Below are 13,291 nucleotides of genomic sequence, written 5' to 3' on the forward strand. Positions count from 1 at the left end.
TTTTTTAATTAAAATTTTTATTAGTAAAGTAAAATTAGCTGATAGTAGTGGGCATATAGCTAGCCAAGTTGATTGTTTTTATCCCCCCCCCCCGAGTTTAGAGTGGTTTTTGTGAAAATTTTGGAAGAATAACCTTTAATCATTAGTATGCAATTCAGACATTATACACAAGTCTGAATCATTTTCCAAAGATAAACCTTAAAATGTTTCTTTTATAACATTGTTCATTTCTTCAAATTGAAGAAATTCTTAATTTTCCATGTGCTGTACATACTTACTACAAAAGGTAGTAGTTTATAGTTTTCATGCCTTTTGGATTCACACCAAATGGTAAGGACTCTTTTGAGGAACTTAACTCATTTTTATGCATGCTAAAATATAAATCTCTTTGTTCTTGGAAGTTCGTGTACTTAGATTACGAAGATGGCAAAATTGCCAGTGTTCTGACAAAATAGTACTGTTCACCTGAATGCAGAAGACCAAATAGCATGAGTTTCCATTGTAAACTTGTGTCATAAAGTTGAACTCTGAAATAAAAAAACAAGAAAGTCATTTTTCAGATGTACTTAAAGACTGCTTGGTATTAACCAGCTGGATGTAACTTTAAAGAAGCACCCAGGCATATTTCTAGTTTGGAAAAAGGAGATGTAGGTTAGATGTCAGAAGTCTCTTCCATGTCTGACCTGAGATTCTTTTTAAGTTTTTTTGGTTTTTTGTTTTTTGCGTTGTTTTTTTTTTTTTTTTTTTATGAAAAAGAGCACGTGTGAGTCGGGGGAGGGAGAATGGGTGAGGAGGGGAGAGAGAGAGAGAGAGAGAGAGAGAGAGAGAGAGAGAGAGAGAATCCCAAGCAGGCTCCACTCTGTCAGTTCAGAACCCGATATAGGGCTTGAACCCTCAAGGCATAAGATCATGACCTAAGCTGAAATCAAGAGGCAACACTGAACTGAACTATCCAGGTGCCCCTCTGACCTGAGATTCTTATGTGTGCTTCTGTCTTCTATAAAGAACATTCCATACATTCTGTTGTGAAAGGATGTGGTCGTTAGTAAAGGTTAATTGCATACAGTGATTCCCTTACGTAGGTGATTCTGTGATAAAAGGCAAAATCAATATTTTAATTTCTCTTTATCTTGAAAAATTTAAAGAAGTATAGAAAATGAAAAATACAAATATCCAGGGTGCCTGGGTGGCTCAGTTGGTTAAGCATCCAACTCTTGGTTTCTGCTCAGGTTGTGATCTCACGATTTGTGGGTTTGAGCCTCACGTCAGGCTCCACGCTGATAGTATGGAGCCTGCTTGGGATTCTCTCTCTTCCTCCCTCTCTCTGCCCCTTCCCTGCTCGCTCTCTCTCTCAAAAATGAATAAACTTAAAAAGAAACACATATATCCACCATCAAGAAATGACAGGTGTTAGTTTTGTCATATATGCCTTTTATTTTGTGAAATAAATTTAAGTGTATTGGTACTTATACTAAAAGTTACATTGTATACACACGTGAAATTATCACTTATTCCTTATATCATTCTATTGACGTTATCATTTCTCATTCTCATTTTACAGGAAAGAAAAATAATGTGGTAGATTAGTCCACTGTCACATACTAGCAAGTGATTAAACTAGGATTGGAAGCTTGATCTGTTGAAAATAATAGGCTCTGTACTCCTGTTCTAGGTTGACTGTCACTAAATTAATGTTTTGGGTAAGAAGAGATTGGTCTGTATGGTGTTAATAAAATTTTGTATTTTAATTGTAAGTGCATTTTAAGTACTTTGAATTAATGTAAAATGCTTCATATGAAATATCTGAAGTATCTGTAAAGATCTGAGTGGGTGTGTGTGTGTAAAGAAGGGTAAGAACAGTGGCACCTGGGTGGCTCAGTCGGTTAGGTGTCCAACTCTTGATTTTGGCTCAGGTCATGATCTCACAGTTAATGAGTTTGAGCCCTGAGTCAGGCTCTTTGCTGACGGTTTGGAACCTGGAACCTGCTTCGGATTTTGTGTCTCCCTCTGTCTCTGCCCCTCCCCTGCTCGCGTGCGCCCGCGCGCTCTCTCTCTCTCTCTCAAAAGTAAATAAACATTAAAAAAAAAAAAAAGACAAATGAATTAGATACAGGGGTGTATTATCCCTTCTGTGTCTCATATTAACATTTCTTTTAATGAAAATAGTTTTCATAAAAATGCCCAATTAACTTGGGTAGTTTTTAGAAAACACTTAAAATAATGCCACTTTGTGGTTACAGAAAAGCATGGAAACATAACTGATTTTTTGTGTGTGTGACTGCAACAAAATGTAGGCGTCTCCCCAAGATTTCTAATTGCTGCCACAGGACCAGCTCGCTCTTCCCTGCTTGGGTTGTTGTGTTCTTGCTTTGCCCTGCAGCACTTACTTGACCTTGGACACATTATTTACCCTTCCTCTCCTTCAGTTTGCTTATTTGTGTGAGAGCTATTTGTACCTGATCTCATAGTTGTTATTAAGGTTCATGTGGGACTTAGCCACAGTCCTTGTCGGACAGTAATAAATACGGGCTCTTATCTCCCAAAGCTGGAAGGTGATGCTTTAAGCAAGCTTTTAAAAAGTAAAAAGTGTTTTAAGAATGTATGTATCGTCCCAATCCCTATATGCTTGGTCAGTGCTGGGTGCTATAAATTAGGCTATGAATTTATAAACTTAGGCTATAAATTAGGCTGTTATAAATTAGGCTATAAATTCTTTTGAATTCTAGACAGCTGCATTAGGCTTAACCACTTCATAGATAATGAACAGGTGCTTTAAAAGATAGATTTACATATCAAAATAAGGGCTATTAGGTACTGTTAAAAGCAAGTGTGCAGGTTTTCAGTGAGTCTTTCTCTGGGATGATTTAGGTTCTATCTAAAGGTATTGGAGGGGTGCCTGGGTGGTTCAATCAGTTAAGTGTCTGACTTCAGCTCAGGTCATGATCTAATAGCTCCTGAGTTCAAACTCTGTCCTGGGCTCTGTGCTGACACCCAGAGCCTGGAGCCTGCTTCAGATTCTGTGTCTCAGTCTCTCTCTCTCTCTGTCTGCCCCTCCCCTGCTCGTGCTCTCTCTCTCAAAAATAAACATTAAAAAATAAAAATAAAAAATAAAGGCATTGGAATAGGCAGGCTCACCTCTCCCATTCTCCAAAGTTGTACACCCTGAATTTCAGCTTAATAACATGGGCTGAGCTCTTCATAAATTTCTTAACTCAGTGGACTGTGTCCAGCTACCCATGGGCAAAGAACTGTTTCATTCTTCACAGTTGTCCCCGAGTTTTACTAGTTGAAACATTAGGCTAGGTTAGATCCATTTGTTTATTCTACCCATTTGCACACAATTAGAATATTATGTCAGTCATAATTATGGCAAGAGATTATAATCCATGGATTTATGCATTTTTTGTTTTGCCTTAGTACCACTCCTACTTGAATCAAGATCTACGAATAAAATCTATACAGTTGTTTAAATGATTCAGTCTCCTCTCCACCAATAAGCTTTAAATTTATTGGGAACTCCTGTTCTTTTCCTAGTTTTTCATTTAAAACAAAGGCCTTCCTTAGGGGCTCCTGACTGGCTCAGTCAGTAAAGCATATGACTGTTGATCTCAGGGTTGTGAGTCCAAACCCCACATTGGGTGTGGAGCCTACTTAAAATTTTTTAAAAATGCTTTTTTAATTAAAAAAAGTTGTTCCCAGACTGATGGATAGTGAACATACACAGGATATATACTTGGGACTTGGGGGTGTGGCCACTTGTCCCAAAGGAATGCATCCTGTCTTGGAATACGATGGCCAACCGGAATGGAGGGAAAGAAAAAGGAAAAAGTGGAGTTAATGGAAGGGAGCATAGGGGAAAAGTAAGAAGGGCAGAGAAAAAGTCCTGAAGAGAGTCAACGATGTGGGGGATGCAAAAATGGCACTAGGATCAGCAGTGCTAATTTCTCCTCTCCTTTTAATTTTTTTGAAAAAAATTTATTTTATTGTTTTAAAATGTTTACTTTTGGAGCACCTGGGTGGCTCAGTCGGTTGAGCATCTGACTTTAGCTCAGGTCATGATCTCACAGTTCTCGAGTTTGAGTGCTGACAGCTCAGAGCCTGGAGCCCGCTTCAGATTCTGTGTCTCCCTCTCTCTCTGCCCCTCCCCCCACTTGCATTCCATCTCTCTCTCAAAAATAAAATAAGACATTAAATCTTTTTTAAACAAAAAATAAGTAAACATTAAAAAATACTTTTAGAGAGAGAGAATCCCAAGCAGGCTTTGTGCTGTCAGCACAGAGCCCGAGAGCAGGACTCGAACCCATGAACTGGGAGATCATGACCTGAGGTGAGATCAAGAGTCGGACACTTTACCACCTGAGCCACACAGGCGCTCCCCTAAAGATTTTATTTTTAAGTAATCTCTACACCCAATGTGGGGCTCAAACTCACAACCCTGAGATCAAGAGTCACATGCTCTACCAACTGTGCCAACCAGTCACCCCTCTTCCTCTCCTTTTTATAATTTTTAAAAAGTTTTTATATATTAATTTTCAGAGAGAGAAAGAGAGGGTGGGCAAGTGAGGGGCACAGAGAGAGGGAGAGAGAGAATCCCAAGTAGGTTCTGCACTGTCAGCACAGAGCCCAATGCTGGGCTTGAACTCAAGAACCCTGAGATCCTGACCTGAGCTAAACCAAGAGCCTGGTGCTCCGTAGACTGAGCCACCCGGGCGCCCCTCCCCTTTTTAAAGCCAGTACCGAAAATAAACGGTAAGGCCTTGTTTTCTGGGGGTAAGTAAAAATGCTGGTAACGGAGTTTCCCCTGTGTGATGTGTAAGCCCTGTAGGGTAGGTAAAGGTATCCCCATTTTATAGGTCAAACTTAGGTTGTGACTTGCTTGTGGTCACCCTGCTAGTGTGGCGGAGGCTGATTTTAAATCCAAGTCTGTTCTTTCCACTACTATACAGGATGCCTTGTGTTTATGTTTTTGAGGGGCCAGAACACAAGGAAAGATTTTGGTACCAACAAAGCAACAGCGGGGAAGCATATACTGATGGGGAAGTAAAGAAGCCCCAGCACGTACAGTTCCTTTCTATTATTCCTCTCCTGCGGTAACCTTTTTCCGATGCTCTAGATGTGCCTTGCCTCTCCATTTCTCAAGTGTGGGAAATGCTAGAATCAACTGGGGAAAAAAAAAAGCCAACCTCAAATAGGTTACTAAATGTATTATATGTTGTTTTACTGAGGACCCTAACCCAGGAAAGTGTTTCAGATGGCTCAGAACTGCTCTGAAACTTTTAGCTTTACCGGAGATTATACATAAAAAGGGTAAGGAGTATACACGCTTGCTAGCAGTTCTCTGATGTATAATTATGTGTCACAAGGTATAATCGTTTTGGTTGTAAAAATTAAGGTTTATGGATTTCCACATAGACACGTGAAAAACCCTTAGGTCATCTTAATACATTGTGTTTCTAGCCTATTTGTTCAAAAATATTGACTGTATGCCTCTGCTTAACTGGTTTTCCTGTTCTTGTTTTGGTTTCTCCTCGAGAAGGTTGACATCAGTCGTCTTTTTTAAAAAATAATTTTAATGTTTCTTTATTTTTGAAAAGGGGAGAGGGGCAGCGAGAGAGGGAAACACAGAATCTGAAGCAGGCTCCAGGCTCTGAGCTGTCAGCACAGAGCCTGATGCGGAGCTCTACCTCACGCACCCTGAGATCATGACTTGAGGGGAAGTCGGACACCTAATTGACTGGGCCACCCAAGTGCCCCATCAGTTGCCTTTTTTAAGGTACTGCAGTTTTCGTGCATACTGGTAATTCCATATGTATTAGCAGGCATCTCAAACATCTCAAACTTGTCCAAAACTGAACTGTCCTTACCACCCCTTCACCCTCTCAGTAACTGCAACTCTAACCTTACAACACCTCAACTGAAAACTGGGTCATTGGATCCTAACACCCATCTGCTCTGTTGGAGCAGAATCCAACAGATTCTAGAATCCAATCTTCTCACTAGCTGCACTGCCATACTATACTAGTAAACCACTAACATTCCTCCAAAAGTTATTAAAATGTTCAGCGCTCCCACCAGATTTCAGCAGTGATCACTCAACCATTTCCTCACCCAGTCCCTCAAACACATCATTGTGTTTCCACCTCAGGACCTTAGCACTTGCAGTTCTCTATGTCTGGGGAGGTCTTTCTCTAGGTATCAGCATGGTTAACTCCCTTTCTCATTCTGGTCATGGCTCAGCCATCTTCTCAGCGAGGGTTCCTCTGACTAGACTATTTTAAGCTGCCACCCTTTCCCCCTTCCATGCTTAATTTCTATTGGCACTATCACCATTTGATACAGTATGCTTTTCTTGATAAATACCTTCATGATAGAAGCAAAATTCTAGGAGGGCAAGGATTTGTTAGTTTTTCACTGCTATTTAGTCAGTGCCTAGAATTGTCGCAGGCCCACAGTAGGTGCTCAATAATACTTGTTCCATGAACAGCAGGAGCAGCGGGGTCTTCCCAGAAAACCGTTGTCCAGTAAGGTTCTGGCCCAGCTGCTGCTGCTGCTGCTGCTGCTGCTGCTGCTGCTATTAGAGTCATTCACGCCAACCTTTTAGAAATAATATAACAAAAATCAAGCTCGTCAGATCCGGGGTAGACGGCGATCACTTTTCCCGCCTCTTTGTGAATAACCGCTGGAAGTGGGGTAAGAGGCCCTTCCTCGCACCCTAAGTCAGCTCCAGCTACGTGTCCGCCCACGAGGGTCCAGCACCAGCACCGGCTCGAAGCAACCGGAACGCTTCGTCCGTCGCCGCCGCGCACAGGGGAAGGATTTCCGCATCGTCCTTGGAGCGGACTGGGCGGGGCTTCCGGGTAGAGCGGCATTCTACGAGACCGGTGAGTCCGCGGCTAGAGCTCCTAGAGGAGCCAAGGTGGGCACCGGCTGTTTGGGGAGCGCGGCAGCTTGGAAGGCTTTCGCGTGGGGGCGCGGAGGCTGAATGGTTCCGAGCAGCCTCGTAGGGATTCGTGAGTGGGAGGGAGCGTATGGAGTGGGAGGAGGGCAACTTCCGTGTGGGAGCTGGAAAGAAGCGTGTGGGTCTGTAGTCCAGGGAATGGCTTTCCTTCCTTAAGGCAGAACGCGAGTTTTGGGAATTGTGGTCGTGGGTCCGAGTTTGACCTACCTCCAGCTATGTGACCTCGACAGAGTTTACCAGCCTTTTGACTCTTCGAGTTCCAAGTCTGAACACAGGGCAGTGATCACCCGTGCCTGGCTCGAAGCGCTTGGCAGGGTTAGGTGTGAGTAAAAGCTTCATAAATTGGGACGTTTGGTGCAGATCTCATGTGTTTTTGGAAGCATTCTGAGCTCATGTGCCTGGAATCACACCAACAGGCTTACGCTAGGAGAAATAGCTTTTCTGGGTTTGGATTCCCATGAAACGAATAAACTTTTGGAGATGCTGACCGAAGAGGTCACTAAGTACATCTTCTGCCAGGATGCATAACTTCTTTCTCTATGAATAACATGCATTATAAACATCCAGCTTCCCTTGGAATATCAGCAATTACAGGGAGCTTAATACCTCTGTAATTTCCCATTGCACACAACTCTAAGTCCTTGTGTCCAATGAGTCAGAAGTGTTCCTGTTTGCAGTCTTCTGCTTGTCAGTTCTGTTTCTCAGCTTTCAGAGAATTAAAAGTAGAAACTAAGAATAAGATAACAGTTTAAATATTGATAGGATGGTTGGCAATAGTGACATTTCTAAGAATTTGAGTTTGAAAACATCAAGAACACTATGTAAACTTTGATTTTTGTAATTCACAGTAATTCAGAAACTTTGATGGAGGATCAAAATGTTCAGTTTAGTCACCATATGCTGTTTCTACATGGACCATTAAGTTTACAAGCACCAGCATAGTGTGTTAAAATAACACAAATGTTAGAATTAAGTCACTTGTCATTATTTCATGCAGTCTACCTAAGGTCATACTATAGTAGATCACCAGATTCCATGAAACAAGTAGATCTCTTCCAATGCCAGGGAGTGGTTTATGACTTAAATGAGAGACCTACAGAATTTTAGCAAATAATATCTGATAATAGCAGATGCCTCAGAAAGCACTGATGCCACAAAAGCAGTTTGCAACTTGTCAATAGATTTTAATTCCAGAAGCCCATTTATAGATCAGTTCTTTAGATCTTAAAATGTATTTTTCTATAGTGTAAGTGGAGGGGCGCCTGGGTGACTTAGTGGATTAAGTGTCCAAATTCCACTCAGGTCATGATCTCTCGGTTCATGAGTTCCATTCCCACCTGGGGCTCTGTGCTGACAGCTGAGAACCAGGAGCTTGCTTGGGATTCTGTGTCTCCCTCTCTCTCTGCCCCTCTCCCTCTCACACTCTTTCTCTCTCAAAAATAAACAAACATTAAAAAATTTAAATACATATTATATATATATAATATATATAGTGTGAGTGGGGTGTAGGGTCTTGCATATGATCTGTATTACAGAAATTAATTTTTCCTCTGCCAGTGGTGGGATTTGTTTTGTCCTTAATGTCTTCTTAGCCCTTAGGATTCCTTTGATCTTTCATTTATGAAAGAAGGAAGCTGATAGTGAAAGTGTAGGGTAGGCATGGAGATTCCACTGGGGAGGAAGGGAGTGTAGAAGTGACTAGGATGTTTTATTACTTGGTTATGGTTAATAGATTACCCCCCTATTACCTGTTTTATCCCTGATTATTAAAGAAATACATGCTTATATGAAAAATACAAAAATATGGGGATGCCTGGGTGGCTCAGTCCATTAAGCATCCAACTCTTGATTTTGGCTGAGGTCATGAGCTCAGTTTGTGAGATTGAGTCCCGTGTTGGGCTCTGTGCTTTTAGCCCCCTCCATGCCCCTGCCCCCACTCACGTGCATGTGCTCTCACTCTTTATTTTTTTCAATAGTTGAGATAATAATGTAGTTTTAATATTGTGTCCTTTTTTGAATTTTGAGCCATAAGCCTTTACCATTTATAAATAATAAATTTCAGGAGTGCCTGGGTGGCTCAACTGGTTAAGCACCGACTTTGGCTCAGGCCGTGATCTCATGGTTTCTGGGTTCAAGCCCCCATCGGGTCCTGTGCTGACGGCTTAGAGCCTGGAGCCTGCTTTGGATCCTGTGTTTCTGTCTCTCTCTGCCCCTCCCCTGCTCGTGCTCTGTCTCTCTCTCAAAAATAAAATGAACATTAAAAAAATTATAAATAACAAATTCCATTTTATTTTTTGTTTATTTATTTTTATTTTTTTAATTTTATTTTTTATTTTTAAAAATTTACACCCAAATTAGCATATAGTGCAACAGTGATTTCAGGAGTAGATTCCTTAGTGCCCCTTACCCATTTAGCCCATCCCCCCCTCCCACAACCTCGCCAGTAACCCTCAGTTTGTTCTCCATATGTATGAGTCTCTTCTGTTTTGTCCCCCTCCCTGTTTTTATATTATTTTTGTTTCCCTTCCCTTATGTTCATCTGTTTTGTCTCTTAAAGTCCTCATATGAGTGAAGTCATATGATATTTGTCTTTCTCTGACTAATTTCGCTTAGCATAATACCCTCCAGTTCCATCCACGTAGTTGCAAATGGCAGGATTCCATTCTTTCTGACTGCCAAGTAATACTCCAGTGTATATATATACCACATTTTCTTTGTCCATTCATCCATCGATGGACATTTGGACTCTTTCCATACTTTGGCAATTGTAGATAGTGCTGCTATAAACATGGGGGTGCATGTGTCCCTTCAAAACAGCACACCTGTATCCCTTGGATAAATGCCTAGTAGTGCAATTGCTGGGTCGTAGGGTAATTCTATTTTTAGTTTTTTGAGAAACCTCCATACTGTTTTCCAGAGTGGCTGCACCAGCTTGCATTCCCATATTTATTTATTTTTAATACGATTTATTGTCAAATTGGCTAACATACAATGTGTAAAGTGTGCTCTTGGTTTTTGGAGTAAATTCCCATGGTTCATCGCTTACATACAACACCCAGTGCTCATCTCAGCAAGTGCCCTCCTCAATGCCCATCACCCATTTTTCCCTCTCCCTTACCCGCCTCCCCCCCCACATCAACCCTCAGTTTATCCTCTGTATTTAAGAGTCTCTTATGGTTTCCCTTGGTCCCCCTCTGTTTGTAACTATTTTTCCCCCTTCCCTTCCCTTCCCCCATGGCCTTCTGTTAAGTTTCTCAAGTTCCACATATGAGTGAAAACATATGATATCTGTCTTTCTCTGACTGACTTATTTCACTTAGCATAATACCCTCCCAGTTCCATCCACATTGCTGCAAATGGCAGGATTTCATTCTTTCTCATTGCCAAGTAGTATTCCATTGTATATATAAACCACATCTTCTTTAGCCATTCATCAATGGATGGACATCTATGCTCTTTCCGTAATTTGGCTATTGTTGAAAGCGCTGCTATAAAAATGGTGGTACATGTGCCCCTATGAATCAGCGCTCCTTTATCCTTTGGATAAATTCCTAGTAGTGCTATTGCTGGGTCATAGGGTAGTTTTATTTTTCATTTTTTGAGGAACCTTCACACTGTTTTCCAGAGCGGCTACACCAAGTTACATTCCCAGCAACAGTGCAAGAGGTTTCCCGTTTCTTCACATCCTCACCAGCATCTGTTGTTTCTTGAGTTGTTCATTTTAGCCACTCTGACCGGTGTGAGGTGGTATCTCATTGTGATTTTGATTTGTATGTCCTTGATAATGAGTGATGTTGAGGATCTTTTCATCTGTCCATTGGCCATCTGGATATCTTCTTTGGAAAAATGTCTATTCGTGTCTTCTGCCTGTTTCTTCACTGGATTATTTGTTTTTCGCACGTTGAGTTTGGTAAGTTCTTTATAGATTTTGGATACTTACCCTTTATCTGGTATGTCATTTGCAAATATCTTTTCCTATTCCATAGGTTGCCTTTTAGTTTTGTTGATTGTTTCCTTTGCAGTGCAGAAGCTTTTTATCTTGATGAGGTCCCAATAGTTCATTTTTGCTTTTAATTCCCTTGCCTTTGGAGACGTGTTGAGCAAGAAATTGCTGTAGCTGAGGTCAAAGAGGTTGTTGCCTGTTTTCTTCTACAGGGTTTTGATGGTTTCCTGTCTTGCATTTAGGTCGTTCATCCATTTTGAATTTATTTTTGTGCATGGTGTAAGAAAGGGATCTTGTTTCATTCTTCTGCATGTTGTCCAGTCCTCCCAGCACCATTTCCTAAAGAGACAATCTTTCTTCCATTGGATACTCTTTTCCTGCTTTGTCCAAGATTAGTTGGTCATACATTTGCGGGTGCTATTCTGGGTTCTCTATTCTCTTCCATTGGCCTATGTGTCTGTTATTGTGCCAATACCATACTGTCTTGATAATTACAGCTTTGTAGTAGAGATTAAAGTCTGGGATTGTGATGCCTCTGCTTTGGTTTTCTTTTTCAACGTTGCTTTGGCTATTCGGGGTCTTTTTTGGCTCCATACAAATTTTAGGATTGTTCGTTTTAGCTTTGATAAGAATGCTGGTGCAATTTTGATTGGGATTGCATTGAATGTGTAGACTGCTTTGGGTAATATTGACGTTAAATAATATGTGTTCTTCCAATCCATGAGCATGGAATGTTTTTCCATTTCTTTGTGTCTTCTTCAATTTCCTTCATAAGTTTTCTATAGTTTTCAGCATACAGACCTTTTCATCTTTGGTTAGGTTTATTCCTAGGTATTTTACAGTTTTTGGTGTAATTGTAAATGGGATCGATTTCTTGATTTCTCTTTCTGTTGTTTGCTTATTGGTGTATAGAAATGCAACTGATTTCTGTACATTGATTTTGTATCCTGTGACTTTGCCAAATTCGTGTATCAGTTCTAGCAACTTTTTGGTGGAGTCTTTTGGGTTTTCCATGTAGAGTATCATGTTGTCTGCAAAAAAGTGAAAGTTTGACTTCTTTGCTAGTTTGGTTGTCTTTTGTTTCATTTTGTTGTCTGATTGCTGAGGTTAGGACCTCTGACACTATGTTAAACAACAGTGATGAGAATGGACATCCCTGTCGTGTTCCTGATCTCAGGGGGAAAGCTTTCAGTTTTTCCCCATTGAGGATGATGTTAGCTGTGGGCTTTTCATATATAGCTTTTATAATATATAAGGTAATATAAGCATATATTAGGTATGTTCCTTCTATCCTGACTTTCTTGAGGGTTTTTAATTAAGAAAGGATGCTGTAATTTTGTCAAATTCTTTTTCCACATCTATTGACAGGATCATATGGTTCTTATCCTTTCTTTTTAATGTGATGTATCACATTGATTGATTTGCATATATTGAACCAGCCCTGCCGCCCAGGAATGAATCCCACTTGATCATGGTGAATAATTCTTTTGTATGCTGTTGAATTCGATTTGCTAGTATCTTGTTTAGAATTTTTGCATCCATGTTCATCAGGGATATTTGTCTGTAATTCTTTTTTGTGGGAGTCTCTGTCTGGTTTGGGAATCAGGTAACTCTGGCTTCATAGAATGAGTATGGAAGCTTTCCTTCTATTTATTGGAACAGCTTGAGAAGGATAGGTATTAACTCTGCTTTAAATGTTTGGTAGAATTCCCCTGGGAAGCCATCTGGCCCAGGACTCTTATTTGTTGGGAGATATTTGATAACTGTTTCAATTTCTTTGCTAATTATGGGTCTGTTCAAATGTTCTGTTTCTTCCCGTTTGAGTTTTGGTACTGTGTGGATGTCTAGGAATTTGTCCACTTCTTGCAAGTTGTCCAGTTTATTGGCATATAATTTTTCATAGTATTCTCTGATAATTGCTTGTGTTTCTGAGGGGTTGGTTGTGGTAAGTCCAGTTTCATTCATGATTTTATCTATTTGGGTCCTCTCTCTTTTCTTTTCTTTCCTTTTCTTTTTGAAGTTTCTTTTTTTTTTAATTTTTGGGTTTTTTTAATGTTTATTTATTGTTGAGGGAGAGAGAGACAGAGCATGAGCAGGGGAGGGGCAGAATTCAGAGCAGGCTCCAGGCTCTGAGCTGTCATCACAGAGCCTGATGTGGGGCTTGAACTCATGAACCGTGAGATCATGACCTGAGCCAAAGTTGGATGCCCAACCAACTGAGCCACCCAGGCGCCTCTCTCTTTTCTTTTTGTGAAGTCTGGTTAGGGGTTTATCAGTTTTATTTTTTCATAAAACCATCTCTTAGTTTCATTGATTTGTTCTACTTTTTTTTTTTTTTTTTTTGGATTCTATATTGTTTATTTCTGCTCTAATCTTTATTATGTCTTTTC

General features: G+C 40.5%; 1 protein-coding gene across 2 annotated transcripts in view; it reads left to right on the forward strand.

Annotated features, from left to right (window-relative positions):
• The first annotated feature begins 6,841 nt into the window (after positions 1 to 6,841).
• LOC124517924 (general transcription factor IIH subunit 2) overlaps positions 6,842 to 13,291 on the forward strand; it is a 36,785-nt gene continuing 30,335 nt past the window's right edge. The window contains exon 1 of one of the 2 annotated variants that reach the window (XM_047087670.1): positions 6,842 to 6,881. The gene's annotated coding sequence lies outside the window, so the exon portion shown is untranslated. Of the gene's footprint in view, positions 6,917 to 13,291 lie in introns of both variants that reach the window. The other variant, XM_047087660.1, reaches the window with a different exon arrangement.

This window comes from Lynx rufus, unplaced genomic scaffold, assembly GCF_022079265.1.
Source record: "Lynx rufus isolate CCGP_SWC_20201006 ecotype Redwood Valley unplaced genomic scaffold, mLynRuf1.p SCAF_1, whole genome shotgun sequence".
Classification (NCBI taxonomy): domain Eukaryota; kingdom Metazoa; phylum Chordata; class Mammalia; order Carnivora; family Felidae; genus Lynx; species Lynx rufus.